The sequence below is a fragment of the Choloepus didactylus genome, chromosome X (assembly GCF_015220235.1).
Source record: "Choloepus didactylus isolate mChoDid1 chromosome X, mChoDid1.pri, whole genome shotgun sequence".
Lineage (NCBI taxonomy): Eukaryota > Metazoa > Chordata > Mammalia > Pilosa > Megalonychidae > Choloepus > Choloepus didactylus.
Genome location: NC_051334.1, coordinates 192,925,307 through 192,940,023, shown reverse-complemented (window position 1 = coordinate 192,940,023; position 14,717 = coordinate 192,925,307).

Sequence of the window (14,717 nt, the reverse complement as noted above, 5' to 3'; positions counted from 1 at the left end):
TCGTGTTTTCTGGCAAAACTGTTAGGTTTAGACAGACCTTCTCCACCCAAATACTAGAAAACCATTCCATGATTTCCTAATATGGATTTAGGATTCCCTCAGGATTGATTTATGTGTAGGATGTGGAAGTAGGGATAACAACTATTTGTTTTGGTTTGCTAAAGCTGCCAGAATGCAAAATAACAGAAATGGATTGGCTTTTACAATGGGGGTTTATTAGCTCACAAGTTTACAGTTCTAAGGCCATGAAAATGTCCAAACTAAGGCATCAACAAGAGGATACCTTCACCAAGGAAAGGCCGATGGCATCCAGAACACCTCTGTCAGCTGGGAAGGCTCGTGGCTGGTGCCCGCTGGTCCTTTGTTCCCGAGTTCTGGTTTCTACATGGCTTTCTCCAAAATGTCTCTGGGCTTCTGTCCCTCTTAGCTTCTCTATCTCAGCTCCTGTGTCTCCTTGCTTGTTTCTCCCAGGGTGTTTCTCTCAGCATCTGGGGGTCCTCTCTTAGCTTCTCCTGTGGGCAAACTCTGGGCTTCATCTTAGCTTCTTTCCAAAATGTCTCTCTCAACTTCTCTTTAAGTGTCTATGTCTGGGTTGGCTCTAAGCTCTCTCTCTCTCTCCCTGAACTCTCTTAAGGACTCCAGTAAACTAATCAAGACCTACCCTGAATGGGTGGGGTCACACCTCCATGGAAATCATATAATCAAAAGGTCTCACCCACAGTTGGGTGGGTCACATCTCCATGGAAACAACCTCATCAAAAGATCCCACCCATATTTAGTCTCCACCCACAAGACTGGATTAAAAGAACATGGCTTTTGTGAGGGACATAATAGACTCAAACCAGCACACTATTTTCCCCAAATGGCTAGCTATTTATCCCCACATCATCCACAGACTACTTCATGTTTTCTTTAATGACTGGAAATTCTACCCTTTCAAATATTAAATTGTCATATATAAATGGGTCAGTTTCTGAACTCCCATTTTATAGTTCAATAATCTGTCTATTCCTGTCCTAATACTTGTTGTAGTTATGGTAATCCTGTAGTATGTTTTTATTATTTTTTTCCCTTCAAAATGTTCTTTGCTATTCTCATGCAGTATCTCAGCTTGCCAGGCTGCTATGACAAATACCACGAAGTGGGTTGGCTTAACAACAGGAATTTATTGGCTAGAAGTCCAAAATCAAGATGTCAGCAAGGCTATACTTTCCACTGGAGTCTGTAGCATTCTGGTGCTGGCTTGCCACAATCTTTGGGGTTCCTTGGCTTGCATCTCTGCCTCCTCTCTCACGGGGATCTCTCCCTCTTGTGTCTGCTCTTCCAGTTTCCACTGACTTCTGGCCTCCCTGTGACTTTCTCTGACTTCTGGCTTCAGGTTTCTTTTCCTTATAAGGCCTCCAGTAATATTAAGACCCATCCTGATTCATTTGACCACACCTTGACTAAAAATAACATATTCCAAAGGTTCTATTTACATGTGGCTTCATACCACAGGAGTGCAGATTATGATTAAGAACATATCTTTTGTTGGGGTACATAATTCAACCTACCACATGCATTATATTAGAACTTGGGAATAAATGTGTCAAGTTTCCCCCAAGGTAGGGTTGGGACTTTGAATGTGCATTTATTTACTGACACTCATATATGGCAGGAACACACATCTTTACAATATTTACCCAAGAATATGTCATTCCATTAATTCAAACTTTTATGTTCATAAGTAAATATATAGTACTCTTATAAGTTTTAGACATTTTATGTTTATTCCTAGATATTTGATAACTTCTGCTATTATCTACATGAGTTCTCTTTCTCATTACATTTTCTAAATGGTCATTGCTAGTGTATAGGAAATCTGTGAATTTCTATGTTTATCTTGTAACCTGACACCTTACTGAACTTTCTTATTACTTCAAGTAGTTTTTCAATTGATTGTCTTCTGTTTCTAAGAAAGACGTTATAATCAACAAATAATGATCTGGCTAAAACTTGGAGTAAAATGGTGAATAAGAGCAGGGATAGTGGGTACCTTTGTCTTGTTCCTGCTATTATATGCTTCTAGCATTTGATCTTTAAATTATGTTTATTAGGTTATGGAATTTTTCAATGTATTACTATTTTACTAAAAGCTTATAGAAAAAAATGTATGTTGAGTTTTTCAAATGTCTCTCTGGTGCCCGTTGAGATAATCAAATGGTTTTCTTCCTTTAACCTATTAATTTAATTATCTTAGTAAGTCTGTTTATGTTTAAGCATATCTCTTTACATTCTTAGAATAAAGTCTACTTGTTCATGGTATATTTTTAAAATGCTGCTTGATGTAATTTACTAATATTTCACTTAGGATCTTTGCATCTACATTCATATTTAAAATTGGTTTATTGCAATATTTACAAAAATGCATTCCTCAGAGATAGAGGAATCTGGGGGTGGGGGGTTGAGTCAAATAAATTTGAAAGTCTGTAGATTAAATAAAATAAAATAGTATTCTGTAGGACTATACTATTATATATTGGGCCTCTCCAATGGGAGGCAATTTTATATGGTATCTCCTAAATTTATTGGACAAAGAATGTATGTTGATTTGTATTTTCCATAGAATGTATTTTCCATAGAATTTTAAGACAGTCATTCAGTGAGAAGCACATTGGGAAATGCTGATCTTTGATTTTTGTTTTTTGTCCTCTCTGTCAGGTTTTGGCATCATGAAATCATGAAATGATTGGCAATCTGTCTTGTTTTCCATACCCTAGAATAGTTTAAATAACATGATGGTGGCCTTTTCCTTGAAGGTTTGATAGAATTCACTAATAAAAGCTTTTGGGTCCAGCACTTCCTTTTTTTTTGGTGGGAGACAGTGCAGATCTTTGATAATTTTTTCTATTTATTTCATGGTTATGGTTATAGTCATTTTTTAGCCATATAATAGACTGCTTTATTGTTCACATATATTAATTGCCCTTCTCTGGAATAAGACAATATTTCCATCCCATGATGTAGGCTTGGCCATGTGCCTGGAAATATCCTATCATCAGCCTAGGTCCTGGAGTGAAGATAATATGAAGCAGAGCCACAGCTCACCCTTATTAGAACATGTTGTATGAATGAGAAATTAATTTGTTGGGGAAGCCATTGAGGTATTGAGTTTTTATTACTGCAGCATAACCTAGTCTATCCTGACTGATGTAGAAATTGGTACCTAGAAATGAGAAGCTGTCAAAACAAAGAAGACATAAAATACACAGCACTGTCTTTGAGGCCAGTTGGTGGGCAGTGAGGAAACTGTTATTGGAGACTAGAAGTATGGCAATATATTATGAAATGGTGAAACATTTGATAAGGAAAATAATGTCTGTAATGAACTTATGGTTTTAGGCAAAGAGGTGGGCTAACAGATCTGAGCAGCATGCTTTGGTTGTTATTAGTTGAAAAAAAAAATGAGCTCAGAAAAGAATTGGGCAGTTTGCAAGCAGGAATGAAGGAATAGAGAGTTCAGAAATTTGAGGACCTGAAGATTGGAAGATAGAACTTTCTCATTTCCAATGGGTAAAAGATAAAACTAAGAAAGCCTTTGACAATGCAGAGTATGACTCCCGGGGATGAATGTGGACCCGGCATCGTGGGACTGAGAGTATCTTCTTGACCAAAAGGGGGATGCAAAATGAGACGAAATAGTTTCAGTGGCTGAGAGACTCCAAATGGAGTCGAGAGGTCACTCTGGTGGACATTCTTATGCACTATATAGATAACACCTCTTAGGCTTTAATGTATTGGAATAGCTAGAAGTAAATACCTGAAACTACCAAACTCCAACCCAGCAGTCTGGACTCCTGAAGACAATTATATAATAATGTAGATTACAAGGGGTGACAGTGTGATTGTGAAGACCTTGTGGATCACACCCCCTTTAGCTAGTGTACGGATGAGTGGAGGAATGGGGATAAAAACTAAAGGACAAATGGGGTGGGACAGGGGGATGATTTGGGTGTTCTTTTTTCACTTTTATTTTTTATTCTTGTTCTGGTTCTTTCTGATGTAAGGAAAATGTTCAGAGATAGATTGTGGTGATGAACGCTGTCTTAGTTTGCTAATGCTGCAGAATGCAAAACACCAGAGATGGATAGGCTTTTATAAAACGGGGGTTTATTTACAATTACAGTCTTAAGGCCACAAAGCATCCAAGGTAACACATCAGCACTCGGGTACCCTCACCGGAGGATGGGCAATGGCCTCTGGAAAACCTCTGTTAGCTAGGAAGGCAGCTGGCATCTGCTCCAAAGCTCCGGCCTCAAAATGGCTTTCTCCCAGGACGTTCCTTTCTAGCAAGCTTGCTTCTCTTCAAAACATCACTCCCAGCTGCACTCTCTTTTCTCTCTTTGAGTCAGCTCATTTATATAGCTCCACCAATCAAGGCCCACCCCGAATGGGTGGGGCCACACCTCCATGGGAACATCTCATCAAAATTATCTCCCACAGCTGGGTGGGGCACACTCCAAGCAAATCCAACCAGCACCAAAACTTCTGCCCCACACAAGACTACAAAGATAATGGCATTTGGGGGACACAATACACTCAAACCGGCACAAACGCATAACTGTTATCATACTGTGGACAGTGGATTGTATATCATGGATGATTGTATGGTGTGTGAATGTATTTCAATAAAACTGAATTTAATAAAAAAAAAAAAAGAAAAAGAAAGCCTTTGAGCAATAAAAGTCAATTAAAACTCAGCCTTGTGGCAAGGCTCAAATCAAGAGTATGGTCATTGTACCATTTGTTACAACCTCTGAATCAGTTATGGTGGCATCCAATAAATCCTACCAGCTGGTCAAAATGACTCAATGAAAAGAGACTAAGAGTGTAACATTTCCCAGTCAGTCTGGTAGATGAAATGAACCCAAAATTAAGTTGAGAGAAGAGTGCAAGAAGAAACAGAGATCTTCATCAACTCCATGGACCAGAGCCACAACCCCAATAATTTCAAGACCCTCTTTGTCTGACCTAAGGCAATCTGAGAATCAAAATGACCTTTGGGCTTCTAACCTTCCATGGGCAATAAAGCAAGTCAAGAAAGCTACTCATCTCTCAAACAGGGCATATTTTCAGATATAGTCAAGAAAGATAATGAAAAAAGGAAAGATAATGAAAAAAGGAAAGATAATGAAAAGAGGAAAGGCCTTCTAGAGGGCAGCACAAAGAGCTATGGAGAACATTGGTCTGGGTTTCTGCCAGGGAACAGAATCAGGGCCTAACCAAGGAACATTCTCCATTTGCAGGGTAAGGACCCCTTTTAATGTTTGCCCAGTTGGAGTTCAGAATTGCTATGGACAAATGACTTCTGTGTGTCTCCCATTATTACTCTTTCCAAATAGGATTGTTTATTGTGGTAATTATGTCCTTGTTACAGTGCTTGTACGGGGCGGGGTGGGGGTGGGGGTTAGATTACTCATCTTTTAAGTCTGTAGGCCTCTGGTAAAAGAGAAACTACATCTAGAACCCATGAAAGGTCTTGGACTTTGAGTCTGATGCTCAAGTGTTGAATAGAACTTGCGGGTTGCCCCTTGGGAGTTGACTGCATTCTGGCTGTGGGAAGGGAAGGGAATTGAATTTGTAACCATAAGGAGGAAATGTGGTAGGCTTCATTTTTGTTCACTAATATTTGCTGTCCCTCCCTGGGAATATATTGTACTTCTCTACCCCTGACTTTAGGTTTGGCTATGTGACTTGCTATGACCAATAGAATATGAGAAGTGATAGGTATTCATTCATTTCTAACTAGTCAGCATGTGATTCACCATGTTTGCTTTTCCCTCTGCCATAAGACTGGCAGTCTACCAGCTAGAACCTGCTTCATCAACCTGGGTTCCAAGTGAGGATAGAATGGGGCAGAGCCAACCCTGGCCTGCAGTGGACATGTGGCCACTGAGATTGGGAGTTAATACTGCAGCATTACTGAGCCTATCTAGATTAATACATACATCCTCTTGAGTAAATTTTGGCAATTTATATTTTCCTCGAAAATTATCCATTTCATCTAGATTTTCAAATGCATTTGCATACAGTTGAACTTAACATAATTTTTAAACCTGTATTGGATAGAGCCTCTCATTTGTAATGGTGTGTATTTGTGCTTTCTCTTTTTATTATTTACTTAAGAGATTTGCCTATTTTTATCTGTATATTCAAAGAGCCAGTTCTTGGTTTTATCATTTTTACTTTTAAATGCTTCCTAACATTAATTTTTGATAGTATCTTCATAAATTCATACTTTGTCCTGTTTCTTTAAATGCCAAGTAATTTTTATTGTACCCTGAAACATTTTGATTACAGTATGAGACTCTGAATCTTGTTTAAATCCTATGGAGAATGTTGATATTTTTGTTTTAGCAGGCAATCAACCTGAGTAGGTTCAGGATGCAAGTTCCAACCTGCCTTCTGTGGGCTGTGGTTCTAATGTCAGTTCACTTTTCAAAGCCTTTGCATTGTCACTTGGATCTTTCCTGTGTTCGTGCACCATCCAGTGGCCAGTCTGGGAACTGGGCAGTGGTCTATCCTTTTGTTCACCTGTCTTTGGTATGCTTGATTAGGAACACATCCAAGCATGTGAAGTTCAGAAGTGAGCCCAGGGAGTTCATAAACTACAAACAAGAGTATGCCAAATAGAGAAGGGTCAGAAAACTACTACAGGCAAAGGAAACAGCTTCTGAAAAGGCATAAGGAAGGTGCCTGAGAAAGTTATTATGTTCTGAGAACGATAAATAGCTCAATGCATAGGGAAATAAAAGCCAGAAAGGTAGGTTTCGGCCAGATTGCAAAGAATCTGGTAGCCATACTATGGAATCTGGACCTCTGAATTTGACAATTCTAACCATAAATTTCTTGATTTTCTCACTCATTCTCACCACCTCCATCCAATTGGTCATCAAGTTCTGTCAATTCTGCCTCTTAAATCTTAAATCTGTATACTACTTCACTTCTACTGACACTGGTTTAGTTCAGGTCCTCATAATCTTTTGGTTAACGTAAATTTCCACTCTACAATCATAAAAACAAATCCAACAAACCATGATATGACAGCTAAATCCCTATTCCTGAATTCCCTATTTTTATGAATTATGTCTTTGGAAAGTCATTTTTAACTCTTCCCACCTACCCTCACCCCCAATAGATCAAGTAAGTTCCCAAGTCCTACCAATTCTAACACAATCTTTCAAGTTCATTTCTCTCCATCCCCACTGCCATTAACCTAGAATTGATTTCCCCACTTCCATCATTGCCTTCTTCTCATCTGTTCTCCATATTACAATCAGAATTTATTCTAAAATTGCTAGTCTGATAATCACTCTCCTACTTAAAACCCTAAGTGAGATGTTGCCTTCCCAGTTTTAATTCCCAGCAACCCATGCTCTGGGTACACTTTACTGCTTGCTATTCACTAAAAATGTAATTATCTTTCACAGCTTGGTGCTTTATCGCATATATATTATTCCCCATGCCATCAAATGCTCTTCCGTCACCAACCTTTTAAGTAAACTCATATTCAACCTATAACACCCAGTTCAAATATCACTTAAGCAATATAAAGAGGGCTCTGGTCTGAGGACAGTATATATGGGATAAAAACACATTTTACTCTATTAGAACAGACATCACATTTTATTTTTAAATAATTTTATTATAATTGTGTCTGCTGCACACATGATTTTCTTACAAAAATACAAGCTCATCAAAGATAGGAACTTATCCCTAAGAGGGGAAGAAAAAGAGCTGAAACCTGATATAGTATCAATTAGCCATGAAGCTTCAGACCAATTATTTAACTACTGTATTTTCAATCTCCACTAGCTTTGAACAGCAACTTCATAAATATATTTTTATATCAACAGCAATTTCAAGGAAACTTGTCCAAATAAACTCTTCTTAAAGGGACCAAACTTATTTCTAAATATTTAAGCATATTTTGTCATAACAGAACAGATTTTTAAACATTTCATTCCTGCATGCAATATATGAATGCTCAAGCCAAGTACTGTTGTAGGTTCTGTGGAAAAATGAAGAATAGAACAAAAATTCCTGTCCTCGTAGATAGACCTTACATTTTAGTGATGAGAAATAGACAAATGAGATAAATAAATGAAATATATAGCATGTCAGATTGTGATAAGGGGTGACCACATAATTTATCAACAAAACTGGGATACTTTTGAAAGTAGAAAGGGGTGCTAAAAATAATTAATAGGTGTTAACTGTTCTACAACAGGTATAAACGAGGGTTGCCCCTGGCAAATCATGGCATATGGTCACCCTAGAGTTAGGTACTAAGAGAAAATAAAGCAAGGAAGAGGGAAAGGGATATGTATGGGGGGAGAAAATGGAAAATGTTTATATGGTGACCATATGAAGTTTATATATAAAATTATATTTGGGTGGAAACCTGAAAGAGTTAAGGAGTGTAACATGTGGATATCTGTAGGTATCTGGTAAAGCACTATTGAGGAAGAGAGAACAGCAAGAGAAAAATGAGTATGTTCCAGGAAAAATAAGGAGGACAGTATGGCCAGAGCATAACAAGCAAGGGGTAGAATGGTAGGAGATGAATTAAGAGGATGTGGGGGGAGTGACATCATCAACATGGTGAAGTAAACAGCTACTGAAAACTACTCTCCAGAAATACAATGAAGAAAAAGACAATTCTGAATTGTTTGAAACTCTGGAGGAGGATATAGATGGGAGGACCCTGCAGATGCCAAACTGAAGAAAGAGAAGAAATATCAGGTAGGAATTTTCCATCCCAGACCAGCCTGTCCTCTCCCTCCCCCTCACTCAGTCTCAGTGTGGGAAAGGCACAGAATCAGTGGACGGGACCCCTCCCACCAGGGGCTCAGATTTTAAAATCTCTCATAGCAGTGAGATACACCCCCACCATTTGAAGACCCAGGGGACAGGGGAGGACATTTCAAGGCCCAGGTCAGTGAAGGACAAAGAGACTGAGAAAACATGGACAGAGACTGTTGCCAGCCCTGGGTCTGAAAACCCTTCTCCCACCCTTGAGGGAAGCAGCAGCTGGCAGTTTCCTTGCCCTGGAGATGGCTGGAGTACTGGGTCAGCTGAGGAAGCACCTTGCCACAGCTGGAGCCCCACATTGAGCCAGATTTTGGCTGGGAAATGAGGTCATAGGAATCCCACAGTTTCAGCTCACCCGGGTAGACACAGCCTGCACTTGGAGGCAAAGAAGCCTCTGAGGATGATTAAGTTACTGAACACTGCCATCTGCTGGACAGTCCAGAAAGTGCAAGGGAATGAAGATATTTTTTAAAAGATGCTTCAGACCCTTTCTTAGGAGCACAGGACCTGGTCTACATACCCTGTATGGAAACCTGGCCCTTTTGGGCTGAGAAATAGGGAAAACCCAACTGTTAAGGCAGGGCTCTAAAACAAACACAGGTCTTGCTAGCCAGTGGAAAATAGAGCACCTCTGGAAGCCAGCAGATTTGTATTACCACACACAGTGAACTTGCTGGGGTGCCCAGTGCCCATCCCCGTGGCAGGCCATCGGGGGTGCCTGATTTGGGGGGAAGACTCAGGGACAGAGCCAACTGACAACAGGCCAACAAGACAAAGATAAACAGAGATCAAAGAAAAGCAACAAGAAAATCCAAAGCAAAAGAGAAAACAACCTCCAGAATAAGCTAATCAAGAAAGTCAAATGCCTAGACAGCAAAGAATCATGAGCCACACCAGGAAACATGAAAATATAGCCCAGTTAAAGGAACAAACTAACACATCAACTGAGATTCAGGACTTGAAACAACTAGTTATAGATGTTCAAACAAATCTTCTTAGTCAAATCAAAGAGTTGAAAGAAAATGTGACAAAAGAGATGAAGGATATAAAGAAGATACTGGGTGACCATAAGGAAGAATTCATAAGTTTGAAAAAACAAAAGGCAGAACTTACGGGGATGAAAGGTACAACAGAAGAAATGAAAAACACAATGGAGACATATAACAGCAGACTTGGAGAGGCAGAAGAAAGGATCAGTGAACTAGAGGACAGCACATCTGAAATCCTACACACAAAAGAACAGCTAGGGAAAGAATGGAAAAACATGAGTAGAGTCTCAGGAACTGAACAACAACATGAAGTGCATGAATATACATGTCATACATGTCCCAGAAGGAGAAGAGAAGGGAAAGGGGGCAGAAAGAATAATAGAGGAAATAATCAATGAAAATTTCCCAACTCTTATGAAAGACATAAAATTACAGGTCCAAGAAGCACAGTGTACCCCAAACAGAATTGATCCAAATAGACCTACTCCAAGACACTTATTAATCAGATTTTCAAATGTCAAAGACAAAGAGAGAATCCTGAAAGCAGTAAGAGAAAAGCGATGCATCACATACAAGGGCAGCTTGATAAGACTAAGTGTGGATCTCTCAGCAGAAACCACAGAGGTGAGAAGGCAGTGGTATGATATAATTAAGATACTGAAAGAGAAAAACTGCCAACCAAGAGTCTTATACCTGGCAAAACTGTCCTTGAAAAATAAGGAAGAGTTTAAAATATTTACAGATAAACAGACACTGAGAGAGTTCATGAACAGGGGACTTCCTTTACAAGAAATACTAAAGGGAGTGCTACTGACAGATAGGAAAAGACAGGAGAGAGAGGTTTGGAGAACAGTTTAGAAATGAACATATCAGGAGATAGAAAGAGGGTAGAGATCAGACATTTGATGCTGAAGGAGCATAGAGTGTTCTACAGGATTGATCGTATATAGATCCAGAAATGGATACCACAATACTGTGTGATGGTAGCACAATATTGTAAGTACACTGGAAAAAGATGACTGTGAATATGGTTGAAAGAAGAGGTTTAGGGGTAGGTATGACACCAGAAGGAAAGATAGAAGATAATGACTGGGACTACATAACTTAGTGAAACCTAGAGTGGTCAATGAGTGTGATTAAATGTACAAATATAAGAATGTTTTTACATGAGGGAATGGCAAGAAGGAATGAATTTGTGAGGTATGCAACTAGGTGAATGGACCTTGAGGACAGTAGGTTGAGTGAAATAAGCCAGAAACAAAAAGACAAACATTATAATGCCTCACTAATATGGATTAGTATTAATGTGCAAACTCTGAGAATTGAATCTGGAAGCATGGGTTATCAGGGGAATGCTTATGGTAAAGGTTCCTAGATTGTAAGCTGTGCTGTTTTGTATATATTATGTCCCCCAGAAAAGTCATGTTCTTTGATGCAATCTTGTGGGGGCAGATTGATTAATCTTTTTAATTATGGTGTGATGTTTTGACTGGATGTTTCCATGGAGATGTGACTCAATCAACTATGGGCAAGACCTTTGGATAATTTCCATGGAGGTGTTACCCTACCCATTCAGGGTGGGTCTTAATTGAATCACTGGAGTCCTATAAAAGTGTTCACAGAGAGAAGGAGCTGCTGCAGCTGAAACAGACACTTTTGCAGATGGCTGTTGGAAGCTGACACAGACATTTTGGAGAATGCCATTTTGAAACGCAACCTAGGAGCAGGCAGATGCCAGCCACATGCCTTTCCAGATAAGAGGTTTTTTGAATACCAATGGACTTTGTCCAGTGAAGGCATCCTATTGTTGATGCCTTACCTTGGATACTTTATGGCCTTAAGACTGTAACTTTATAACCAAATAAACCCCCTTTATAAAAGCCAATCCATTTCTAGTGTTTTGCAAAATGGCATCATTAGCAAACCGGAACATAAGCTCTTACAGCAGTCACATATATTTGTGAGTTGTAACAGATATTTCTAAATTTTTAGATGCTGAGCTGTTTGTGTGTGACCTGGTCAGTCCCTGAGGCTTTGGGTATCTGTGTGGTACCTTGGACTCAGAGCCAGAGTTTGGCAGCTGTGAGTGTCATCATTGCTCCATGAATCAACTGTTAAAGAGGATAAAAAGTAGATCAGACTTTGGAAATATGAATGAAATGGACTTGGTTGAGATTGGGGTAGATCAGACTAACAGGTAGAGGATGATATTAACTGTGTTTTAAAACTTTGGCTTCTGTGAGGCAGGGCAAGATGGCAGCATAGAGAGATGTAATTTAGTTAGTCCTCCAAAGCAACCAGTAAATAGCCAGGAACAATTGGTATATAGTCTGGAACAACTGTTGGGGGACATCTGTGACTGGACATGCATCATACACCAGCCTGGAATGGGTGGAATGGCTGAGATCACAGCATAAAGTGTAAGTAAATCTCCCCAAACTGTGGAGCTGGTGACCCTCCCCCACCAGCATGGCAGGCTGAGCTGAAATAATTCCCTCTGGAAAAAAGAAGCTGGTTACCTGAAGCAAGGGCAAGTAACTCAACCAAGCTCCAATTGAGATTTTAATTAACAAATTTGGACTACTGAATACAAGTTACAAGCACAGATAAACCCAGAGCAAATAGGAAAGGGATCTGAGGTTCCTCCTGGCAGAGAGGAGGCAGGGCTGAATGAAAAAGAAATACATAAATAAATAAAAGCAGGCTTTTGGAGATGGCTGAACTCAGAATACTGGAAAATGGCTGTGTCCCAAGGAAAGGGGCACAGAGAACCTGGTCCCAACACTGGTCAACCAGTGAAACTGGGGGGCTGGGGACTGGCTCTGAAAAGGGGCTTTTGCTCTTTTTTCTCTCATTCTAAGCAGCTCATTAGAGAAAGCCTCAGGCATTTTCAATTGTCAGTGCTGACCCAGGCAACAGTGGAGTTAGCAGAGGCAGGGAGACAATGGAGGAATTCAACTGTAGGAAATAACTCCCTAAAAGGTGTATCTTCCGTAAGAAAAGGGGGGTGGGGCCCAGTTCAAATGGCTACCCTCCCTCAGAGAACTCAGACCCTAGGGCCTGGGGGAAAAAAAATCAGAAACAACTTAAGTTTGGCTTCTGACACTCTCAGCCCTTGGCCAGGACAAGGTCCACTGAGATTAAAGGGACTGCACCTCTTTACACCAGTGGGGAGCTGCAGGCTGACAAGTGTTACCTGATGGACAGGATAGGAAAAGCACAGAGTCTACAGGCCTCACAGGAAAGTCTGACAACCTGCTCCTCAGGGAAACTTAATACTGATTAAACCTTCCTCCTGAGACTTGAGCCCATCTTGTCTGGGAAAATCTGATTGGGGTAATGAAGCAAACCAGATGCCTAGACAACAAAAAATTATGAGTCACATTAGGAAAAATGAAGATATGGCCCAGTCAAAGGAACAAACCTACACTTCAACGGAGATACAGGAGTTGAAACAACTAATTAAAGATCTTCAAAAAAATATGCTAAATCAATTCAAAAATCAAATCAATGGGTTAAGGAAAGATATGGCAAAAGAGATAAAGGATATAAAGAAGATGTTGGGTGAACATGAGGAAAAACTTGAAAGTCTGAAAAAACAATTGGCAGAACTTATGGGAACAAAAGGCACAATACAATAGATGAAATCAATGGAGACATATAACAGCATATTTGAAGAGGCAGAAGAAAAGATTCATGAGCTTGAGGACAGGACATCTGAAATCCTGCACACAAGAGAACAAATAGGGAGAAGAATGGAAAAATATAAGCAGCATCTCAGGAAACAGAATGACAACATGAAGTGCATGAATGTATGTGTCATAGGTGTCCCAGAAGGAGAAAAGGGGCAGAAACAATAATGGAGGAAATACTCACTGAAAATTTCTCATCTCTTATGAAAGACATAAAATTACAGATCCAAGAAGCACAGCATACCCCAAGCAGAAAGATCAGAATAGACCTATGCCAAGACACTTAATAATCAGATTATCAAATGTCACAGAGAATTCTGAAAGGAACAAGAGAAAACCAATCCATCACATTCAAGGGAAACTCAATAAGACTATATGAGGATTTCTCAGTAGAAACTATGGAAGCAAGTAGGCAGTGGTATGATATATTTAAGAGACTGAAGAGAAAAACTGCCAACCAAGAATTCTATATCTGGCAAAACCATCCTTCAAAAATGAGAGACAGTTTAAAATATTCTTTGACAGACAGACAATGAGAGTTTGTGAACAAGATACTGGCTCTACAGAAAATACTAGAGAACACTACAGGCAGATAGGAAAAGACAGGAGAGCGAGGTTTGGAGTGCAATATTGGATGATGGCAGCACAATAATGTAAGTATGCTGAACAAAGATGACTGTGAGCATGACCAAAAGAGGAAGGTTAGGGGCATGTTGGACACCAGAAGGAAAGATAGAAGATAATGACTGGGACTGCATAACTTAGTGAAACCTAGAGTGGCCAATGAGTGTGATTAAATGTACAAATATGTTTTTACCTGAGGGAAAAAAAATGAATGTCAACTTTGCAAGGTGTTAAAAATGGGGTGATACTGGGGAAAAATACAATCAATGCAAACTAGAGTCTATAGCTAACAGTAGCATTGTAATATGTTTCCCTTAATTGTAACAAAGGCAATATACCAAAGCTAAAAGTCTATAAGAAGGGGATATAAGGGAAGGGTATGGGATTCTTGGTTTCAGTGTTGTTCTCTGATTTTTTATTGTATTTCATTTTATTTTTTCTTTTGTTGCTTCTTAGTTGTTATTTTTTACTCTTTTTCTTTTTACTTTTTTCACCTCTTCCTCTTTCTTTCCAGAAGAAATGGAAATGTCCTAAGATAGATAGTGCTGGTGAATGCATA